Source organism: Phocoena phocoena, chromosome 4, assembly GCF_963924675.1.
Source record: "Phocoena phocoena chromosome 4, mPhoPho1.1, whole genome shotgun sequence".
Classification (NCBI taxonomy): Eukaryota; Metazoa; Chordata; class Mammalia; order Artiodactyla; family Phocoenidae; genus Phocoena; species Phocoena phocoena.
Genome location: NC_089222.1, coordinates 116,859,207 through 116,883,590, shown reverse-complemented (window position 1 = coordinate 116,883,590; position 24,384 = coordinate 116,859,207). Strand labels below are relative to the sequence as shown.

The 24,384-nt window shown below is 35.6% G+C and overlaps 1 pseudogene; it reads right to left on the bottom strand.

Moving 5' to 3' along the window:
* Window positions 1-19,531: 19,531 nt before the first annotated feature.
* LOC136122882 (U6 snRNA-associated Sm-like protein LSm5 pseudogene) lies at window positions 19,532-19,775 on the bottom strand (annotated as a pseudogene).
* Between the last annotated feature and the right edge of the window lie 4,609 nt (window positions 19,776-24,384).

The window sequence follows — 24,384 nt, the reverse complement described above, 5'->3', positions numbered from 1 at the left end:
GCAACACTAAATAAGAGAAGTGAGCAGTGCTGAGCTGAGCACTAATATTTTGATCCAAATTATAAGCCAAATAATGAAAAATCAAAACTCAATGATTATTTGTATCTGCAGGAAGCAGTAATCTATTCTTAGCTGTATAGCGTCATCTCAGATAATGAGGCCATTGAGTATCAAAATGTGTGGAATAAAAACAAAACTCTACCCAGAGTATAATGTATACTATCTATACCATAGTCTGTGCATGTGTATGACACACGTGCTATGAGCAATATATGACACACAGGGTGTTTGACACACACACTTACATATACACACAGACAAGATAATCATCTGGTAAATTTAATGAGGAAAAAAAAACGCAAAAGAAGCTAAATTAGGAGTGGAAACTGCAGAAACAAAAATGTAGAAAGTAAAAAAAGACTTCCATGTCTTTTGGTATCCCGGGATCCACCACATTATCCATCTCCATCCTGCTTTGGGGGGGAATTTGCACAACCCTGGGATGTTGTAAACACACCAGTCCAGGAGTGGACTAGTACCAGTCCCCATCTGTGCTGTCGACCATAATAAACATTTTTTCTTTTTCTTAAAACAAAAATTCTAAGCCAGTAAATTTGAAGATGTTGACGGCACCAGTGATTTTATAGACAATAATTTATCGAACATTGAACAAATAGCAAATCATAATATATAACTGACATTTTAAAAGGTTTTAAAGAATGTCTTCATTCTATATATCATGACAAAATAACCTCTATATCCAAGTAATTAAAAAGAACCCTTATTGATTGGTTTCTACAAGTAATTATCTTCCCATGCGTGCAATGCACACGGCTGGAATATTCACTCATAGGCAGTCCTGAGATTCAAAGAACCCTGTGATTCTGAACCATCTTCCATTATAGACCTCAGGCTTGCTTGGGCCACCTTTATGATCAGTTATGTTTTAAGAAGATTCTCCTGCCTCACATTTTAAGACTGAATGACTCATGAATAACTTTGAGATCCTAAATTAGCCAACCAACATAACATGGGTGAGAAGAATATCCAGCAAAAAAGTACTTTAAGAATAAAAGATGTTAAGCTAATCTTTAAAAAAAAACTGAAAACTATCCAAAAGGGATGTATTTTATGAGGAAGTTATGTTATTATTCCAGAAGGAGATCATATTATCTTGTTTAAATTAGCCCCAACAAAAAGGTTAATAACATATGAGAATATTCAGCATGACTCAGTGATAGCGACTAACGTATTTGGGCTTATTTACTTATTTTAGGTTTGGTTTATTTGTTTTAGATTTTTACCTATTTGAATTTCTATAGATTACTGGCAAAAATAGTAAAAATAGTAACATTTAGCACTTACTGAGCATCCACAATATGCTAGGCCCTCTGTTAAGTGTTTTACAAGTATTGTCTCATTTTATCCTTACAGTACCACCACTAGGTAGGTATTACTATTATCCTCATTTTATAGAAAAGAAAACTGAGATATTCGTTTTTATGAAAATTCAACTTCTGTCTCAGGTATCATTATAGAGACTGGTTAGTTAATCAGCATTCTGCATGAACAAACGTGCCAGTATCCCTGCCTTTGGTATATTTACAGTCTATCGAGAAAGGCATTAGGAAAAATAGTTGTGGGCAGACATCATCTAGTAAAGCTCTCTTCCTCTGCTACATGGGAATCTGACCTTTGGTTAACACTCTAGTGTTCCCCTGGAAACCTGATAAGCATAGATTGTCAGCTATATAATTCAACAATATTACTTAAAATTACAGATGACCCCAAGTTGGGCAATTGCATCTGTACTGGTAGGAAATGTAAAGGACCTATGAATACATCATGGAGATGCCATAATTTGGGCTTTCCTAAGTGTGATGGCTCTTGTAATGTACCTTGTGGGAGCCCTATGTGCTGTGGTTCTAGAGTTACTAAAAGAAATACTGGCTTCTTTGGAGTGTGAGGCTATCAGTTAGGGGAGGCCTTGCACTTCATCTCGTTGTACCTGAGTGGCTGCTGGAAGGCAGGACGGGTCAGGGACTGCTTCAGGGACTCATTGGGAGAAGAGCTCTTGATGCTGCTCTGCTGACCAGCTGTGGTTCTTCAATATCCTTTTGTATAGATGGGTTCCTAGAATGTCTTGTGGTAGTCTGAATACTATTTACACCTAAGGGGACTCTAGAGAGTATTTTGATAGGCAAGGTGTGGATATGGCTGATGAGGGTAAGTATTTTGATTAGGAAAGAAAGAGAGGAAATGTCCAAGATTGGAGGTGTAGCAGTCGAAATTAAAGCAAAACAAATTTAATAGGGTGTCAGGGAGGATCTCATGAAGAAGGTGGCCTTTTATAAAATACCTGAAAAGGGTAGATAGTGAATCACATACAGGACACAAGTAATGGGGAATACAAAGTCCATGAAACTGTGAGGGCTGGCACTCTTTTGTTTCCCCACTTTTTCTCCAAAATAGATTATAGCACTTGATAAATAAATTAATGAATTTTTCCAAAGTCATATAGCTAAAAAGAGAAAGAACTGGATTTAGGAATCTGGAAGCTGTGACTTAAGCTTGTCTTTATCTCCACTAGTACATCTGGGAAATCTAAAGAACAATGAAAAAGTGTCCATAGTTCAACAAGAATCAGCATTTGTTGGTACACAGAAGAACATAGCACTTTTTGACACCCTGAAAGTTATCCATTTGTTTGCCAGGGTGAGGTCCTGGTTCAGTTCAGCACCTTTTTGTATTCCAGAGTGTGGTTCACTACTGTGAAATGCATGTGTCTGTTTTGGTGCCATCATGCACATGTTGTATGATTAATATCACATTTAGTATTTGTAATGTAAAACATATCAGAGTTAAAAAGATATAGTCTCCAGTTTTACAACAGTTGTTTTTCTGATTTGAAATTGAATTTCTGCTGCAAAAATTTTGAATTGAATCTTGAATTCTGTTTTAAGAAATAGAATGTACGCTTCTATAGAGAATCTTGATAAGCCAGGTAAATTTCCAAAGAACACACATTCACCAGAATGCAAAGTATCTCTGTGTTTCTAAATTTTTACATGTTATGAGTGTGATTTTTGGTATTTAAGAACTTGCAATTTTTTTAATTACTAATATAATTTCTTTGTATTATTTTTAAGTTAAAGCCTATGTTATGCTAAGCACTGATGAGATAATAAATAAAATCATTATATAAGCCAGTTTATATAGATCCATATATATTTAAAGATCTGTGCTGGGTTCACCATAGGTGTCCTACAAAGACTAGGAAGGTCATTAATCTTTTTGGTAAAATAAAAGTCAAATGAAACGTAAACAAATAATTCCTGTCATGACCAATTCATAGATTTTACACTGATTGATTGATATGTCTATAGGAAGTTATCATTTAAGACATATAACCCAGATAAAACAAGGGCAGATTTTAATTTGAGAAATACTGGCTTTTAACAAATAAACCTTATGATCTAAGAGGTAATGACTACAAATGGTTGCTTTAAATGCCATGGCAGTGGGTCCATTATTTTTTGTGCATTAAATAATGAAAAGTCTCAAGTTCATGTTCTGAAAGCTGTCACCTTTCAGCTATTGCATACACCTCTTTGTCTAGAGGGCAAAGTGAACAACGTCTCATATTTTTCTTAGGCACTGTATGAAAGCATTAATTTCCTTCTGCTGCTTGGACGGAACTCAGTGCTTTGGGGCAAGTCAATGCAAAATGATCACATTTTCGCTCGTCATCAATATAGCTGGTTGACAGTGGGCATCTATTTTTCATTCCAGCATCCAGTAAAATACAATGATATGTGGATTTTCTTCAAAAGAGGTGCTTTTAGGAAACACAGACGAAAATAGCATTTTTAGCAAGCCACTGAGAAAGTTGGTTATTACTGCAACTCCCTGGCTGCAGAGACAGATGTGAGTCTGGCGTTTTCTTTCCTCCTCTTCTATCTCTCTCAATGGGATAATTTGAAAATCTGTATCTTTACTCAAGGAGTTGGCTATGAATCATAAATGACAGAATTAGTTTTTAAGGATAATATATTTAGTCTTTGCGGTATCTCTGTGGACTCTTTGACTTCTAAACACCCATTATGTTTTAAGTGAAGAGCATAGATCTGCATTTTGTGCTGAAAAAATGTAATTACTAAGTTGCTGCAGGTCCATTTTTTTCTAAGTCATGAATTTCCTACTCATGAGAGTTTCTAAAAAATGAAAAAGCTAAATTATAGAAAATGTCTCAAATTGCAGTTAGCTGATTTTGACAGCAAAGCAATGGATATTTGATGTTGAAGTTGAAATGTTAGACTGCCTGGAGAAAATGACTAACAAAAAAATCTAACTTTCATAAACTCCACATTATAGGATTCTGTGAATTTCACACTCATACCGAAAAGGTATATTTTACTTGTTCAAATTCTACAAAATTTGATGGATTTTTTTGCATTTACTTAAATGGTTCGGAAAATGACTCATCAAAAACAGAAGGGAAGGAAAAGAGGGAGAAAGGGAGGGAGGGGGGAAGAAAAGTTGGGGAAAAAAGGGAGGGAGGGAGGGAGGAGAGAAGAAAGGGGGTTTTAGGGCTGGTTGATTCCAAGTGCAGAAATTGCTTTGCTTCTGTAGCCCTGGATTCTCTCACTGATATATGGGTCAAATTTTCAGCAGTTTTTGTCAGGGTAGTTTTCATTTGTAAGTGAGGGAGAGGATTAAAAGTGATGGTTCTTATTTTGTTTCGTAAGTGTCCTGTTTGTGTAGGTTTGCAAACAGCACAGGGCTCATGGGGTCATGAGTGTTTTTTAACCACCAGAAGAGAGTATTGAGAAGATCTCCTGCAACAGACTTCTGTAATTGTTTATCATTCAGTTACTTGGAACCCATGATTCCCTTGGTAATCCTTTCAGCTTGATTGGTTTAATGTCTAGGTACCGACTGATGGTATTGTGCATCTTGACTGATTTTAGAGTAACAGTTGGAAAGTGAAACATCATAATTGGTTTCCAATTCAATGGAGTCGCCACAATTTAAAACATTATCTTTTGTTATTTGTAAATAATACACGAACACATTATGCTGATAAAGGAGTCAACCAATAAATGCCTATGTGGAGTTAAACACGAAAACCGCTGTTTATGTGCTCCCTGCAGCCTCAAGACTCTTTAGAGTTCAATATTTCTTCAATATTGTCTTTACCTTTCCAGTTCTATTTCTGTACACTTATAAACCTTTATATGCACCCACAGCTAGTTTTGTTTATTGAAAAATATAGTATCATATTGCATGTTGTATTAATTTTCTCTTGCTACAAAACAAATTACCACAAATGTAATGCCTTATAATAATATAAATTTATTAGCTCACACTTAACATAGCTCTGAAATTATCTTTTGGGTCTCACAGGCTGGAATCAAGACGTTGTCCAGACTTAGTTCTTATATGGAAACTTGGAGGAAGAATCTGCTTCCCAGCTCACTTAGGTTTTTGGCAGAATCCATTTCCTTGCAGCTGTAGATCTGTGATCCTTGTGTCCTTGCTAGCTATTGGCCAAGGGCTGTCCTCAGCTACTGGAGGCCACCCAGATCTTTTGACATGGCCCCCTCTAACTTCAAAGCAGCAATGGTATTTCAAGCTCTTCTCATGCTTCAAATACCTCTAACTTCCCTTCTGTTCTCAGTCAGGAGAAAGGTCTGCTTTTAAGGGTTTATGTGATTACATTTGAATCACCTGGATAATCCAGTATAATCACTTTCTTTTAACATCAACTGACTAGTAGCATTAGTTACATCTGCAAAGTCCCTTTTGCTTGGCAAGAAAACATATTCCTGGGATGTAACACCAGGGCAAAGTGATTATGGGGTCCAAAATTCTACTACCACACTTCAATTTTTGTACAATTTGCTTTTTTTTTTCTACTTAGCAATATGTCTTTGAAATCTGTCTGTAGATCTAATGTTTCTATTTTGTTTTCCTTTTTTATGGCATCACTATATTTCTTCCATAGCATGGATATAGTATAGAATATTTAGTCATTTCCCTACTTGTGGAAATTTTAGTTAGAAAATATTCAGGTAATAATATGATATGAGGCAATGTAGGTTAGTGGTCAAAAAAAAAACCCTTAGATTTCTGAAATTTAATTGCCTGAGTCAATTAGTGGTTCCAGTACTTTAGTTAGTGTGTGAACTAGATCAGCTATTTGACCTCTTTGGACTTTATATTTTGCTTGTTTATGGATAAATACTATCTATTTCACACAGTCAGTTGGGGGATTAAGTACAATAATAGAGGTAAAATTTTTATCCTGACATAAAATATGCACTGGCACAATGTAAGTCATTACCGTGCTATATATAAGCACGAGTATTTCTAGGGTGTAATTTCCTAAAAGTGGGATTTGGATCAAAGACAAATGCACTTATTTTTCTAAGTTTAGAAAAATAAGACCAAATTGCTTCTTGATAAGTACATCCCAGAATGTACTTTTACAATGTAATTGTGGGATATAGTCATGAGCAAGGCAGCGTGGTTCTTGCTCATTGAATTTACAATTTAATAATTTATCAGTAAATTAACAAGATAAGCAAAAAAATTTTAATTATAAATTGTGATTAGTGCTGCATAAAAAGGAACAGAGAATCAAGGAAGTATATAACAGGGAACCAGATCTTGCCCAGAAAGTCATTATCCTAAAGATAATGTTAATTTGGACTAACAAATTAAGGGTAGAAGAAAGATGTGATGAGTTGACTTCTCAAAGGAGATAAAATTAGCAAGGCTTCCTATTAAATTGAATATAGATGTAATAATAATATCATCATCATCATAGATATGCAAGGAAATTATCAAAATAACTAGGTTTTTACCTTGTAAAACTATATAGTTAGTGTCAGTCATTGAGATAAGTGAAATTAGAGTGAGTTCAAGTTGTGAGGGGAAGATCACGCTTTTGAACGTAGGTAGTCATATTGAATTTGAGGAGCATCTGAGGCACCAAAGGAGAGATGTCAAATATACAGTAAAGTATACAGAACTCAGAAGAGGCGTAGGCTACAAATAGATATTTTGAAGTCTTGGTTTTGAGGACTTAATTAAGCCATGGGCATGGATGACATATCATGTTGCTCTTTACAGACTAGAGCTGTACCATTTGATATAGGAAACACTAACTGCATGGGGGCTATTTAGCACTTGAAATATGGTTAGCCTGAACCTGAAGTTATTCCAGATTTCTAAAACTTAGTAGGAAACAAATTATGCAGAATATCTCATTGATAATTATTTATATTGATTGCATCCTGAGATGATAATATTTTGGATATATTGAGTCATTAAAATTATCTCATATGTTTCTTTTGACATTTTTGTTGTAGCTACTAGAACATTTAAAATGATACATGTACCATTTGTGACTAATATTATACTTCTAGTAGATAATGGTGCTATAGTAACAAAAGAGTGCCTATACTTGACTTTGGAAAAAATCAAATATGTATTTAATATCTTGGTAGAGAATGCTTATCTGCAAAAGATATTGTGAAAGAGCAATCAGAGTGCAAGAGAAAAATCATACTTACATAGAAGCAAAGAATATAGTACATTTTGAGATAAAATATTGTTCTTCATTGAGTATTGCTCAGAGGTCAAGAAAGGTATAAATTGAAACATATTCATTGGATTTAGTGACTAGGGATTTTTATGGAGGTAGTGACATTTATGTTGGTGGAGACGGATGAGGTGGGGTCATGAATGAACAGAATGTAAAGATTTCAACATTAGGAGGGCAGACGAATCTTAGAAATTTGGTTTTAAAGGGGAAGTGGGATGAAAAGACATGTTTTTAAAAACTTTTTTTTTTAAACTTAAAAAAAATTTTTTTTGGCTGCGTTGGGCCTTTGTTTCTGCGCGAGAGCTTTCTTCTAGTTGCCGCAAGCGGGGGTTACTCTGCATTGCGGTGCGTGGGCTTCTCATTGTGGTGGCTTCTCTTGTTGTGGAGCACAGGCTCTTGGCACGCGGGCTTCAGTAGTTGGCGCTGCGTGGGCTTAGTAGTTGTGGCATGCGGGCTCTAGAGCACAGGCTCAGTAGTTGTGATGCACAGGCTTAGTTGCTCGGTGGCATGTGGGATCTCCCCGGACCAGGGCTCAAACCCGTGTCCCCTGCATTGGCAGGCAGATTCTTAACCCCTGCGCCACCAGAGAAGCCCAAAAGATGTGTTTTAATATGAAGAGACTTGAACATGTTTAAAACCCAAGGGACTGATCCAGAAAAGAAGGAAAGGTTCCAGGTGCAGGAAGAAGTAGAAATAATGGATAGTATATAGATTCTGTGAAGTAGAGGAAGACAGACTTCCTACCAGAGCACTCATCCCATTGAAAAAACTGTGTGTTTATTTATCTGTATCTATCATTAGACTGTAGCTCCAAGAAGATATAAACCATATCTTTTTCCTTGTCTAGTTGTCAACACCTATTATGAAATGTAGGTGTTTCAAGGTGTATTTACTTCTTCAAAGTATATTTACTACCTGAAGAAAACTCAATTGCTGAATATATGTACATTTGCTATGTGGATTATGATCACAATGAATCTTCTTAAATGTGAGATTGTTATTGAGGAGAAGAGAATTCTGGGAGTTCGTAATGCACAATGGGGAGAAAGAAGAGGAGGGCATTGGCATCATTATATTTATATATGATTATTTTTTCATATCTACATTCTATCTACAGACCCCACAGATGCCTAGAACAATGGAAACTGGGAAGCTTAGTAGAAATGTATTAATACCAGGGTAGGGCCTGCCATAGGGTCAATGAAAAAGAAATGAACAAAACCCAAGCTGCCTTCCCCCTGCACTCCTTCACCTCTAGGCAGTTGGTATTAGTAGGCTTCTTGATATCCGCTATGGCTCTGTTGTAGGCCCTAGCTAGGTTAAATCATTCTGTAACTTTCCATTTTAATAATGTCTCCTAGTCAGGCTGCTGCTATTCAAACCATGTATATGCCAAAGTTGTCTGCTAGGACCAAGCTACCCATAAATCTAAATGAATATGAGAAAGATTTATTGTTTGGGAATGACGTAATGATTAGACTTTCCTCATTTTCTCCTTCTCTCACTTACTGCATGTTCCACTTCTCCTGGTAATATATCTTCTCTGTTAGTCTTAGTTAGACATGATGGAAACATACAAAGTCCAGGAACTATGTTGTCTGAACAGTGGTCTCAATGTTATAGATCATATACTCATTGTTTTCTAGAAAATGAATTTGGAAGAAATACGAGAGAGTTCAAGAGATGCTATATTTTAAAGTGATAATATTTAATGAGAACTTACATTTTCCAAAAACTGATGTAAGCATTTTAGAGTAATAATTCATTTCATCCTGAAACCAGCTTTGGGGGTAGATACTGTCCTCATTGTCATTATTAGCATCATTATTACCCTCATTTCACGAATGAGTAAGGAAAGACACAGAAACTAAGACTGAGATCTGAGCCCAGATACTCTGACTGTAGCTCCTAACTTGTATCACCTAAGTTCTTCAGATTTGCTATAGCCAGATGGAAATAAGCATTTAGTAGTGATACTCACATAATAACAGGGAGTCAGTGATCTTATGAAGTAGGTTGAAGGCATTAAAATATTATTTTAAACTATAAAGGAAAGAAAGAGAGGTAGGTGGAACATTGCCTTCAGATCTGTTCTTAAATACTCAACTTTCCAACATGCAAGCGTAGCTTTATCAACAAGTTAAACCTCTGTTAGTCTTGGCATTCTCCTCTGTGAAGTCAGTTGGACTAACTGTCAATAAAGCCATTTGGAGTCATAAAATGATGGAACTCTTGAATATTCTTGGACTATACCAATTAATAGATTTCACATTTAAAATAATCATCTTAGCAAGCAGGCTACGAGATACGAATATGTAAGTGGAAAAGGACAGTATCTCACATTTGCAGTGAAATTTTTATGAGAGAAATCTCTTTAATTTTCCTTCTAAAACATTTTTAGCAAGGATGATGGATGACTAATAAGATGTTAATTGTTCATGTCTACTGATTAGGGAACTTACGAAGGGTTTTTAGAGCATCGATTTAATAAGGAATGACACTTGAATCTTTACCCATAATTAGCTTATTACATTTGGCTGCTGTTTGAATCTATGCTATGGGAATGATTTAAAGAGATTAACCTTTTTCAAGGACCAGATAAGCACTGATACGTGACCCTAGAACACCTTCCAAACTCACTGAAACAATGATGATACTGATTCTGTATGGTATATTGATACTTTTGTTAGGTTAAGGGGAGAAGCAAGAAATCTAGAGCTTTTAAGGTAGATCATAACTTCTCAATATCAGTTATTAAAAGGTTGCACAGTAACAGCCTTTATGCCTCTCTGAATGGGGAAAATTTCATGGAGCTGAACAGGGGAAAATCCATTTTTCAGTGTGTACATCAAAAAAGAAGCTGTTCTGTTCTTAGCCAAAACTTGTTGGATATAAACCCTCCTTTCATCTCAGATTGACAGAGAACTGCCAACAACAGAGGAGAGAGAATAAAGTGAGAGTGCTCAGCTTAGATAAAGAAAACTGCAGACATATTTTCAAGAATAATTTGACAAATACTTGTGTGCCTGATATCCAGCTTAAGAAATAGAACATTATGAGCAGAATTAAGGTCTCAGTGTTGCCTGAGGTCGGGGTATATTATTTTCAGGCATATCTTTATACTTCCACTGCATATTCATGTATCCTTAAACAATATATGTATGTTTTCTCATTGTTGGAATTTGATGGAGCTTAATAAGTGACATTTTGTCTTTGCTTGAATTCAGAACCAGTTGAGAACAGATTAAGAGGCTGGGTAGGTAGAGATCACTTGATATCTGGCTAAGAGGGTGAGGCTTAGTTGTGCACCAACAATGAACTCCTGAGTTCTGACTTCCAGAGTCAGAGTAACCTTCTCATTGCCTAGAAGGACAGAACAATCGCACACCTTGCTATATGGAAGGAAATGGTACTGCCCATAGGAGTGGATCAGAATTAATCTCTGTGAATTCAGCTAACTCCCCAGAAGGGTATCTGCAGAAAGAACACAGGAATCACCAGGGAATTTCTTTGTCCATAACTAGCGAGGCTTTTCACCACCTACTTCCAATAAGGAGGGAGGGAAAGGTGACTTCACAGACCCACTGTATAATAATATTAGTTATTGCAAAAATCTATGTATAACTGAAAGTTCTAGTAAAGTAGACAGAATTTTATTTCAGGTTATAGGCTTAATAGTTATTCTTTCCCATCTTCAGGAAATTTTAAGTTTACCTCTTGAGATAGTATTCTGTGACTGGATTAGTGAACTGAGTGGACCCAGTATGACTGGTAGGGACAAGATTCTTCAGTCTGAAGTTGGAGAAGGCAAATGTGTAGGGTTGCTCACAAAATTCTGTCCTATGTGCTTTATTGATATTTTTGCCTTACTGTGCTACATGGTCGGGCTGGATAACTCAGAGTCAAACATATTTATTCCTTGCAATGAAATTAATCCCACAAACCTAAAAACAAAATAATGTTAATCTGTTTGAAAGTATACATTGGAACATTAATTAAAAATAAGAGCATACCATCACCTTGATACCAAAACCAGACAAGGATGTCACAAAGAAAGAAAACTACAGGCCAATATCACTGATGAACATAGATGCAAAAATCCTCAACAAAATACTAGCAAACAGAATCCAACAGCACATTAAAAGGATCATACACCATGATCAAGTGGGGTTTATTCCAGGAATGCAAGGATTCTTCAATATACGCAAATCTATCAATGTGATAAACCATATTAACAAATTGAAGGAGGAAAACCATATGATCATCTCAATAGATGCAGAGAAAGCTTTCGACAAAATTCAACACCCATTTATGATAAAAACCCTCCAGAAAGTAGACATAGAGGGAACTTTCCTCAACATAATAAAGGCCATATATGACAAGCCCACAGCAAACATCATCCTCAATGGTGAAAAACTGAAAGCATTTCCACTAAGATCAGGAACAAGACAAGGTTGCCCACTCTCACCACTCTTATTCAACATAGTTTTGGAAGTTTTAGCCACAGCAATCAGAGAAGAAAAGGAAATAAAAGGAATCCAAATCGGAAAAGAAGAAGTAAAGCTGTCACTGTTTGCAGATGACATGATACTATACATAGAGAATCCTAAAGATGCTACCAGAAAACTACTAGAGCTAATCAATGAATTTGGTAAAGTAGCAGGATACAAAATTAATGCACAGAAATCTCTGGCATTCCTATATACTAATGATGAAAAATCTGAAAGTGAAATCAAGAAAACACTCCCATTTACCATTGCAACAAAAAGAATAAAATATCTAGGAATAAACCTACCTAAGGAGACGAAAGACCTGTATGCAGAAAATTATAAGACACTGATGAAAGAAATTAAAGATGATACAAATAGATGGAGAGATATACCATGTTCTTGGATGGGAAGAATCAACATTGTGAAAATGACTCTACTACCCAAAGCAATCTACAGATTCAATGCAATCCCTATCAAACTACCACTGGCATTTTTCACAGAACTAGAACAAAAAATTTCGCAATTTGTATGGAAACACAAAAGACCCCGAATAGCCAAAGCAATCTTGAGAACGAAAAAAGGAGCTGGAGGAATAAGGCTCCCTGACTTCAGACTATATTACAAAGCAACAGTAATCAAGACAGTATGGTACTGGCACAAAAACAGAAAGATAGATCAGTGGAACAGGATAGAAAGCCCAGAGATAAACCCACGCACATATGGACACCTTATCTTTGATAAAGGAGGCAGGAATGTACAGTGGAGAAAGGACAGCCTCTTCAATAAATGGTGCTGGGAAAACTGGACAGGTACATGTAAAAGTATGAGATTAGATCACTCCCTAACACCATACACAAAAATAAGCTCAAAATGGATTAAAGACCTAAATGTAAGGCCAGAAACTATCAACCTCTTAGAAGAAAAGATAGGAAGAACACTCTATGACATAAATCACAGCAAGATCCTTTCTGACCCACCTCCTAGAGTAATGGAAATAAAAACAAAAATAAACAAATGGGACCTAATGAAACTTCAAAGCTTTTGCACAGCAAAGGAAACCATAACCAAGACCAAAAGACAACCCTCAGAATGGGAGAAAACATTTGCAAATGAAGCAACTGACAAAGGATTAATCTCCAAAATTTACAAGAAGCTCATGCAGCTCAATAACAAAAAAACAAACAACCCCATCCAAAAATGGGCAGAAGACCTAAATAGATATTTCTCCAAAGAAGATATACAGAATGCCAACAAACACATGAAAGAATGCTCAATATCATTAATCATTAGAGAAATGCAAATCAAAACTACAATGAGATATCATCTCACACCAGTCAGAATGGCCATCATCAAAAAATCTAGAAACAATAAATGCTGGAGAGGGTGTGGAGAAAAGGGGACACTCTTGCACTGCTGGTGGGAATGTGAAATGGTTCAGCCACTATGGAGAACAGTATGGAGGTTCCTTAAAAAACTACAAATAGAATTACCATATGACCCAGCAATCCCACTACTGGGCATATACCCTGAGAAAACCAAAATTCAAAAAGAGTCATGTACCAAAATGTTCATTGCAGCTCTATTTACAATAGCCCGGAGATGGAAACAACCTAAGCGCCCATCATCGGATGAATGGATAAAGAAGATGTGGCACATATATACAATGGAATATTACTCAGCCTTAAAAAGAAATGAAATTGAGCTATTTGTAATGAGATGGATAGACCTAGAGTCTGTCATACAGAGTGAAGTAAGTCAGAAAGAAAAAGACAAATACCGTATGCTAACACATATATATGGAATTTAAGGGGAAAAAATGTCATGAAGAACCTAGGGGTAAGACAGGAATAAAGACGCAGACCTACTGGAGAACGGACTTGAGGATATGGGGAGGGGGAACGGTGAGTTTTGACAGGGCGAGAGAGAGTCATGGACATATACACACTAACAAACGTAGTAAGGTAGATAGCTGGGGGGAAGCAGCCGCAAGGCACAGGGATATTAGCTCGGTGCTTTGTGACAGCCTGGAAGGGTGGGATGGGGAGAGTGGGAGGGAGGGAGACGCAAGAGGGAAGACATATGGGAACATATGTATATGTATAGCTGATTCACTTTGTTATAAAGCAGAAACTAACACACCATTGTAAAGCAATTATACCCCAATTAAGATGTTTAAAAAAAAAAAAAAAGAATAAGAAAAACAAAAGTTTTATTTTACCTTCACTTATTCATACTTCGATGCTCTTCCTTTCTTCATATAGATCTGAATTTCTGAGCTACATTATTTTTCTTAACATTTCTTTCAAGTCGTGTCTACTAGCAACAAATCCCATCGGTGCTTGCTGTATGAGAAAGTATTTATTTCCTCTTCACTTTTGAGGGATAGTCTTTCACAGTATAAAATTATAGGTTGGTGGTTTGTTCCTTTTAACTATTTTAAATAGTTCACTCCACTCTCTTCTTGTTTGTATGGTTTCTGAGGAGAAGTGTAATTCTTATCTTTGTTCCTCAACAGGTGGGAGTTTTCCCCTCTGATTTCTTTCAGGATTTTTTCCTTATCTATGATTTTCTGTAGTTTGAAAATGATATTCCTATATGTAATTTTTTGACATTTTGATGTTCTCTGAGTTTCCTGGATCTGTGGTTTGATGTCTGGCACTAATCTGAGGAAATTCTCAGTCATTATTGTTTTAAATATTTCTTCTGTTCCGTTTGCTTTTTCTTCTCCTTCTGGTATTCCCATTACATGAATGTTGTACGTTTTGCATTTTCCCACCATACTTGAAGATTGCGTTCTGTTTTTTGCTGTTGTTTTTAGTTTTGATCTCTTTGCTTCTCAGTTTTCAAAGTTTCTTGAGCTATATCCTCAAGCTCAGATATTATTTTCTCATCTGTGTTCAGTCTACTCATTAGTCCATTAATGACATTCTTCATTTCTGTTATTTTTTTTTCTTTTATTCCTAGCTTTTCTTTTTGGTTCTTTCTTAGGATTTCCATTTCTCTGCTTACATTCCACCTGTTCTTGCAGAATGTCTACTTTATCTATTAGAGCCCTTAACATATTAATTAGAGTTGTTTGAAATTCCTGGTCTGATAATTCCAGCATCCTGCCATGTATGGTTCTGATGCTTGCTCTTTCTCTTTAAATTGTGTTTTTTGTCTTTTATTATGCCATGTAATTTTTTTTTTTGATAGCTGGTTGTAATGTACCCAGTAAAAGGAACTGCTGTATTGATATCAATATAATTAAACACATCTTGAGAAAAAAATAAATATATATGCACATGTAAAAAAAAAAAAGAGCATATATATTATATGTTATATAGAACATATATATATGTTATATAATATGAACCTGTTATATGGATAGGTTGTGCATTAATTCAAAATAAGAAAATGTATATAAATATATGTCCTCAACTTACCACTACATACATAGCTTTTGAATATTTGCTTAGTGTTGAATAAAAACTCCTCTCTTTCCCACTGTTTCCACACCACTCAAAGTTCGTTTAATTGAGCTGCTGAAGGGTTTTGACTTATGGCTTATTTACCTTCATAAAAACCAGGTAAACTTACTTTCTCGCATGGCCTCAAATAATACCTGAAACGCCAAGGGACTTTCTATTTATCCTGTATGGTTCGTCCCTTGTTTGCTATCATAAAATGAATTGTTAATGCTGTTTGAAGGCTATTCTTGGGTGTGGTATCTTGGAATCATCTAGTTCGATGCCCCTCTATGTGGACGTAAATATATCTGGGTATTTACTCATCACTATAAGACAAAATAGGAAATAGAACTAATCAAAAGTCAAATTGAAGTATCACTCAAAGGAAAGGCTACCACATTATATCTGTATAGCTTTCATAAACAGTCTCTCATTTGAAGCACACAATTGAATGAGTACATGTTACCATTACCTTCATTTTACAGAGGAGGAAGCTAACAGGGATTTGTTCAAGTTGAGGTAGTCACAGTTTTTACCCCCAGCATAGAGATGAACAAGCTGAGGCACAGAGATTTAAGTGATTTATCCAATGTCACACAGCTGGAAAGGAAGTTAGGAACCCAAGTAGTCTGACTTCGGCACCAGTGTTCATAACCGCTACACCGTTTGAGAGGAGCAATGGGAAGACACATTTCTTTATTCAAGTCAAATTATATTTACTTACACTGAAAAACAGCTCTAAAGCATCAAAATCTAGTGACTTTTCTCCTCAAGCTTCACTTTATTTAATTCCACTAAAGCATTTGATGCCTTTGGACAAATTCTGTTCTTAAAACATCCTGTCCTTGGCTTCCACGTTGAGGAAAATAATCTTATATTTGTATACTGTTTTATAGTTACTTTTATGTACACAGTTTTATTTTATGTATATATAAAACTTGAGCTATGTTAGGAAAATTTTGTGATTACAGTCATACAGATGAAATTAATGCACAGAGATACTCAATAACTGGCTCACAATTGCACACTTGTAAGTGGAGACACCACATCTAAAACTGTTACCTTAAATACTTGGTCATGTACGGTGTCCATTATAAAATGTTGCCTCCTTAAATTTTTTTTCCAACTGAATGAATTAGATACTCTTAAAGTTAATATTTATTTTACTCATATTGAACCATCCCTAAATTTGTTGATTATGATTGGATTTTACTGAGGTTGAGTTTAGAGTAATTGTCATCTAATATGAGAAAGTATCATGTGTTTATAGAGATCAGGAATGTATGGCTTACTACCAAAAAACCAGGATATATTATATACTATAAAATATGCAGATACCACACTTAGGGATGTGGTATCTGTGTATATTAGAAAGAATAGCATAATTTATTCATCAGATTCTCTGTGTACAAATGTAATATTGACAATGTATAATTTATTTCTTAGTCTTCCTGATGACTTTTTAACAGCCTACTGCCATCTACTGGGTTCTGTTCAGAACTGTCATGTTAATCACCAGATTAAAACTAAGTTTTTATGAGTTTAGAATCTGATAGCTTGATACTGAGATTTAATTGACTTTTAACCTTGCTTTACATTATAGGTTCTGAAATTATTTAATGGAAAACTGGTTTAGTTCTTATTTAGTATAAATTATCATTTTATCTCGTAGGAAAATTGGAATTCAGATCTCACCACTGGATTACCTTTAATATCATCACTATGATTCTTGTATTCCTATCAACTATTTTTTATTTGTTTTATTTAAACCTTAGATTTCAAAAGTTTTGTCAAAATTTTCTTATTCTTCTGTATTTTAAATTATATATGCTATGGTTACTTCCTCTATTTAAAGTGGGAGATAAAGTCTTAAACTAGCCCAAATCTCCAACAATTCTTCACCTCTAATTAATTAACAATAATAGTATGTAATTTTACTTTATTCAAAAAATAAGTACTGTTATAAATAGAATTGTTGATTTTTTTGTATACAGAAACATAAATCATTCACTGGATACAAATTACTATGAGTTTTTAATCAAATTCTCCTCATAAAATTTAGCTAATTTCAAAGTTAGAATTTTGTTTTTATTTACATTCTGTAAGTGTTATTTTGTGTTTAAACTAGGATTGGAAGTCTGATCACATTATATATAAGAATGTAATTTATTCATTGATCAGGTATATTAGATAATATAGAAATATTTGTTACTACTTGTATATTTTTTCAAAGCACTTCCTTGTACCTTCTTTCATAAGTAATAACTAACATAAAGAAAATGTTCTCCAAAATTACTAATAATTGGTACTGATTTTTAAATACTTAGCTATAAAAAACTTATTTCTAGAGGGTACTCTGATACTACTTATAGTCCAACTCATAAGCATGATAGAGCCCACAGTATAATAAACTATGATACAGACAAAGTGCTCCAAAAATGAGTTTTAAAATAATATCTTCCGGGCTTCCCTGGTGGCGCAGTGGTTGAGAGTCCGCCTGCTGATGCAGGGGATACGGGTTCGTGCCCCGGTCCGGGAAGATCCCACATGCTGTGGAGCGGCTGGGCCTGTGAGCCATGGCTGCTGAGCCTGTGTGTCCGGAGCCTGTGCCCCGCAACGGCAGAGGCCACAACAGTGAGAGGCCCGCGTACCGCAAAAAAACAAAAACGAAAACAAAAAAAACAAACAAAAAAATAATATCTTCCTAGATGAAATTGCTTTTTTTATAGCTATATTAGAATGCTTCTCTCAAGTTGCAGAGAAACCATGACTGAAACCATTTTGTAGGAACAAAATTGGGAGCAGTAATGGAATAAAAATAAAAAATTAAATTATAGCAGTATTGGTATGAAGATTTAGAAGGGTAGTGAAATGCAATATTTCAGGTACTATTAATAATTCCATATGTGACTTGTGTGGCAAAATATGCATAACAAAGTGATATGACCCTAAAGAACTTCCTTTGCAAAAGCCTTTGTATCATCACTCATTCTTTCATTTCTCCTTAACACCAAAGGTAATCATTTACCAGGAATGTGTTGCCTCCTACTTTCTACGCTTTCCTTTTCTCCTTGCCGCTGGCTGTCTTTCCATGTTACTATTGGTGTTGCAGTAACTTTCTGATTGGTCTCCAGTCCTCCAGCTTTCTATTTCTCCAGTTCAATTTCCCCATGGCCCAAAGCTAAAGTTGAAGAAAGGAGGAAAGAAGTTAGGACTGAAAGTTTGTCATATGCCAAATACATCTCTGAACAGTTTACCCACATTTTCTCAACCCTTGTGAGATAGACTAGTCCCAATTTGCAGGGCATGAAATTGAGTATTAAAGAATTTCCACAGCTAGTCTAAGTTTACATGGCTAGTAAGTGTCAGAAACAGGATCCATTCCCAAGTCCCCATTCCATCTGTCCCAGACTAGACAGATGAGAAGGTATGTACATTGTCATATTTCAACATCACTTTATACCTTAATAATAATATCAATAGTTTATATAGTTAACCCTTGAGTAATGCAGGGGTTAGGGGCACTGATAAAATTTATCAATGTTATCAAAAATTGATAAATAACTCATAGTTGGCCTTCCCTATCTGTGGTTCCTCCATATCTGCCTGTGGTACTGCATCCACGAATTCAACCATTGTGTAGTACTGTAGTATTTACTGTTGAACAAAATCCACCTATAAGTGGACCTATGCAGATCAAACACGTGTTGTTTAAGGGTCAGCTGTACTTACACAGTACTTTCATCTTACCAAGCATTCTTTTTTTTTTTGTTCTTCCTTCAAAGAACAAACTGTTCTTCTTTTTCCAACATAATCATGATTAACTTACAAAAACAGGCATTTACAATGCATCTTCAAAGCATGTCCCTTTAACAGAAAACTTGGCTTCACAGACTACAAACATTAAAAGGTTAAAAAAGATTCTATTTTGTTGTCATTATAAAACAAAACAAAATCTAGCATAAGTCAAGGAAATCCATTCATACTTCAGGTCCTTCTCCTCCAGGAACCAGCATTGTTATATTATTTCCATTTAGCAAAATTTGATCTAATTTAGTAATTCTTCTTCCTTCTGGTGTGATTTCAAAAGTCATCAAATCCCAAAAGTGTGCCAACAATCTCCTTATCACTCTTCATCACAATGTGAATCCTTGATCCTATACACTTGTCCACAAGCTCTAGAGGGAGAAGCTGTGACGGGTTGGTGGTAGCGTTAGCCACCATGGCTATGCCGGAAGTGGTCTGCCCAAGCATTCTTTAATATTTTAAGTATAGTAACTCATTTAATCTTAAGGATAACCCTACCAAGTAGGTACAACTATTATTCCCTTTATCCTGATGAGAAAATAGGGCATAGAAAGTTAAATAGCTTGGCCAGTATTAGAAAGTAAGTATATAGTAGAGCAGGGATTTGAACCCATGTGTTTCAGCTACAGAGTCCATGATCTTAACCATGGTACAAGATCTGGTTGTTGCTTTGAACATATTTTTTAACTTGAAACCTGAACAGTCTAATGATTGTGTGTGGAAAAATATTTTATTGATTAAATCTAAAATGGAAATAAAAATGATATTGAGGTCTTATAATTAAAGGTCAAATAGGAAAATAAATTTTACCAATTATCTATTTAAGAACTGTGGAAACTTGAGAGGGACTGAAGCCCTTTTAAAATCTCTCAACTGGGTGGAATTAGGATAAAGAAAAGCTTTGAAAATATAGAGGGAAAAGGTAATTATGGGACTAACAAAATATGTCATGCTTAAGAAAACTGAAGAAATAATGAAATCAAAGTTATATTAATATTCGTACAAACAGATCATTTTTTCCTGGTTTGAAAAGAGTCTTAGTCATAAAAATACTGTTTAAACCTTGCCCACTTTGACAAATAGTAAAACTTCACATTGTTTTATAGCTTTTCAAACTTAGCTGAAGAATAGTATCATTTTTAACCTAGTCTGCTGTGAACTGAATGTTTGTGTTCCCCAAAATTCATATGTTGAGACCCTAATCCCCAATGTCATGGTATTTGGTGTGTGGCCTTTGAGTCATGAGTGTGGAGCTTTCACAGTGGGATTTGTACCCTTTTAAGAAAAGATAGGAGAGATCTTGCTTGCTTTCACTATCCACCATGTGAAGACATATCAGGAAGAGGGCTCCCATCAGCAATTGAACAGCCTGAGGTCCTTGATCCTGGAATTCTCAGCTTCCAGAATTGTGAGAAATAAATTCTGTTGTTTAAGCCACCCAGTCTATGATATTGCTGTTTTAGCAGTTCTGGATAAGATATAGTCTTCTAGCCAAGCAAACTCTGACCTGAGCAAGGAGACTGTTGGTTTTGCTGAAAGTTTGGTTTACCTAGTGTTATGTGTTGAATTGTGTCTTCCAAAATGATATATTGATATTTTAATCCCTAGTATCTCAGAATGGAACCTTATTTGGAAACAGGGTCATTGAAGACGTAGTAGTTAAGATGAGGTGACACTGGAGTAGGCAGGGTCCTCAATCCAGTATGATTATGTCATTATAAAAAGAGGAGAGAGAAAAGTCAGAGGGCAGACAGCCATGTGAAGACACAGAGATGTACAGGGAGAACACTGTGACAACAGAGGCAGAGGCTGGAGTGATGCAGCTGCAAGCAAAGATCACCAAGCATTGATGGCCAGGGAGGCAAGAAGGGATTCTACCCAGACTCTCAGAGGGAGCATGGCTTCATTGACACCCTGATTTTGGACTTATAGCCTTGAGAACTGTGAAAGTATGAATTTCTATTATATCAAGTCATCCGAAGTGTGGCACGTTGTTTGGGCAGCCTGAGGAAACTATTATACTCAGCATCATCCCACACTCATAGAGAAAGAGGCTCTTGATTCCATGCCAGCCAGCTAGCCTTAGAATCTCTTCTACCTGTGAGTTTTCTATTTCCATCCATTACAATCATACGCCATTGCCCAGAATGGTTATGTTCAGAACAGGGAAAACCCTTTTTGAAAACATGTGGCACGTTTCAGCACATAAAAGATTTAAGTTATCCGCTGTCCTGAAAAGACCCTGCCATGTGATCCACTTTGCACTTATCTTTCCTTTCTCCACCCAGAAGGGCAAAGAGATGCACCTACTCCAATTGGAATGTTAGCTACAAAGCTACAGGAGGGCAGCAACTCTCTCTCTCTCTCTCTCTGTCTCTGGCTCTCCCAGATTGAATCAATTAATAGAGAAATGATTTGTCAGAAAGGAAGGACCTCACTGACTGTGTAGCTTCCTAACCAGTCTGATAACTGTATGCTTCTCAGAACTGGCGCAGATAGTGGTCTTATTACCTACCACAAACACGTCTATATCCTGAGTCACTTTGAAATAGCAGATTCCTATCCAACCCCCTCACCCTTAAGCTACCATGATGAGCTGAGAACTCATAAAGGGCCTCCCATTCTATCCAACCGTAATATTGTATTCATAGCTCTCTTTACCTTTTCTTTCTTTCTTCATCAAAGCTCCAGGAATATAATTTAATGTCTTCTTATTTCCAGATAGTTTCCTGTCTCTTGGGAGTCCTCTTTTCCAAAGATTGTGCTGGAAGAAACTAAACCTTGACTGTTCTGTACCTTTATTGATAAAGTGACTTTTTCCCCCATTGGTTTTAGGAATTTGGTGAAAATATTTACTATTATTATCATGGACAGATTGCCAGAATTTCAGAATGCACATTTGATTCTTATATTGAAATATAACTAATCTAGGGATGTTGTTTCCATTCCTCTCTTCTTATCTAATCTTGCAGAAACTCAGAAATCTTAATAATATTACCAAATATTCCTGGGTTATAGGCTTGTTCATTTGTTTTCTTCTTGAATGAGAAACCTCCTGTTATATAGAAACCTCCTCATCTATAGATAATGTATCTGTTGAATTATAGTGAAACTATGGATATGAAATTTAAGTGCAACATTCTTAAAGAGTATAATTTGTCTTTCAGAAAAATTCCTTACTCTAGACAATATCTGGGGTGTTCAACCCCTTAAGAGTTAGAAAAATTCAAATTAGATCATTCTTAGTCCAGAAGCAAAAGAAATTGCTTTCAGATAATTTTTAAAATATAATAGGTATTCATATGATTAAGATTTTACAATTCATTTTTGCACATCTATTTTTTTCTAGCTTTATAGTGAAATACTGCTAAATTTTATAAAATTGTATTATTGTGGCTTTATTTTATATTTAGCAGGCAAAATTAGTATATGTCATTGAAAATTTTAAAATGTAAATGGATTGTTTTTCTAAATTATAGACTAATTTTTTTTTTTTTTTTAGCGGTACGTGGGCCTCTCACTGTTGTGGCCTCTCCCATCGCGGAGCACAGGCTCTGGACGTGCAGGCTCAGCAGCCATGGCTCACGGGCCCAGCCGCTCCGTGGCGTGTGGGATCTTCCTGGTCTGGGGCACGAACCCTTGTCCCCTGCATTGGCAGGCGGACTCTCAACCACTGTGCCACCAGGGAAGCCCTATAGACTATTTTAAAACTAAAATTTCAATAGACTATGATTGATTGACTTAGGAAATTTCTTATTGAATAAATGTATGCTCAGCCTGAATAAATGTATGCTCAGCCTGAATCTGTCAACACAATTAACTTGTATTAATCTTTAGTGGAATAATGTCTACAAGTAAATTTTTTGCCATATGTTTGCTGGGTTGCTATATTCATAGGATTAAAAAGAAATGAAAGATAAAAAGATGAGAAATAATAAATTTTATTAACTCTTGGTAGAAAAACATAATTATTAAAGATTTATATAATTATTCTTCATTATGTCCAACAAATGAATATAAGGAAAAGATTTTAATGAAGATTAACAGAGACCCAAAGCAGCTGAATTCTAAACATGGGTCTGAAAATCATTTTTACAGTGGTGGTAAATGTGAAGTTCAACTTGTATAAAGATCTTGGGTTATGATTTAGGATTGAGCCAAGAAAAATCATCATGATTTTTGTATTGAGATTTCACTGAAGGCAAGGGCTTTTGTGTTTAGGTCTAAGACCCTATCATTAAAAGGACAGCAAACCTTTACCGAGAGTATTCTTCACAGTAAATGTGTGAGCTGACTTTCAACAACTGCCCTTTATGTTGATCTTGTCTTCAAAATCATGGTAGACAAAGGGAACTAAAACAGGAATAAAAATATTAAGATTGAGTCATAGGAGTGTCAGAATATTTGAAGTTTAGAATTGTATTATGCACCATTTCAAAATTAATATGTGCTTATAAAAGTTGAAAAACGAGAGTGAAATTTTAAAAAGTATACAAATATAGACAAGTCACACAAAGGCTAATATTTTTAAAATGTTGTTCTAAGCTTTTTTCCTGAGAATCATCTTTGTTGTTGCTAAGATATTTCATTAACTGAGAAAAACTTTGTGTTTTATATTTTTTGTGTTATACTCAACCAGTATGACACTTCTACAGTTGTTGTAACCAGAGAAGAACCAGTGCTTTTTTTTAGTTTTTATTATTGGTGAGTCATTGGGAGGTGGTATCTATCCCTCCTGCCTCTGCACTCTCTACACCCTACTTCCATCCTCATGAGGAATAACACTGCTGTATTGCTATTACATGGCAAAAGTGAGATAGAGTACCTCACAGCTGGTCGATACACATACATTCACACACACGCACACACACACTCACTCACTCACTCACCACTTGAACAATGAAGACCTTCCTTCCCATAGAAGAAATAGGTAGAGTAAGGATAAAGCTGCATCGAATGTGTTCTGCTTTCTTCTGTAATTTCCAAGCCTAGTCTGAGGGTAGGATTATTATTAATGTTTATAAAT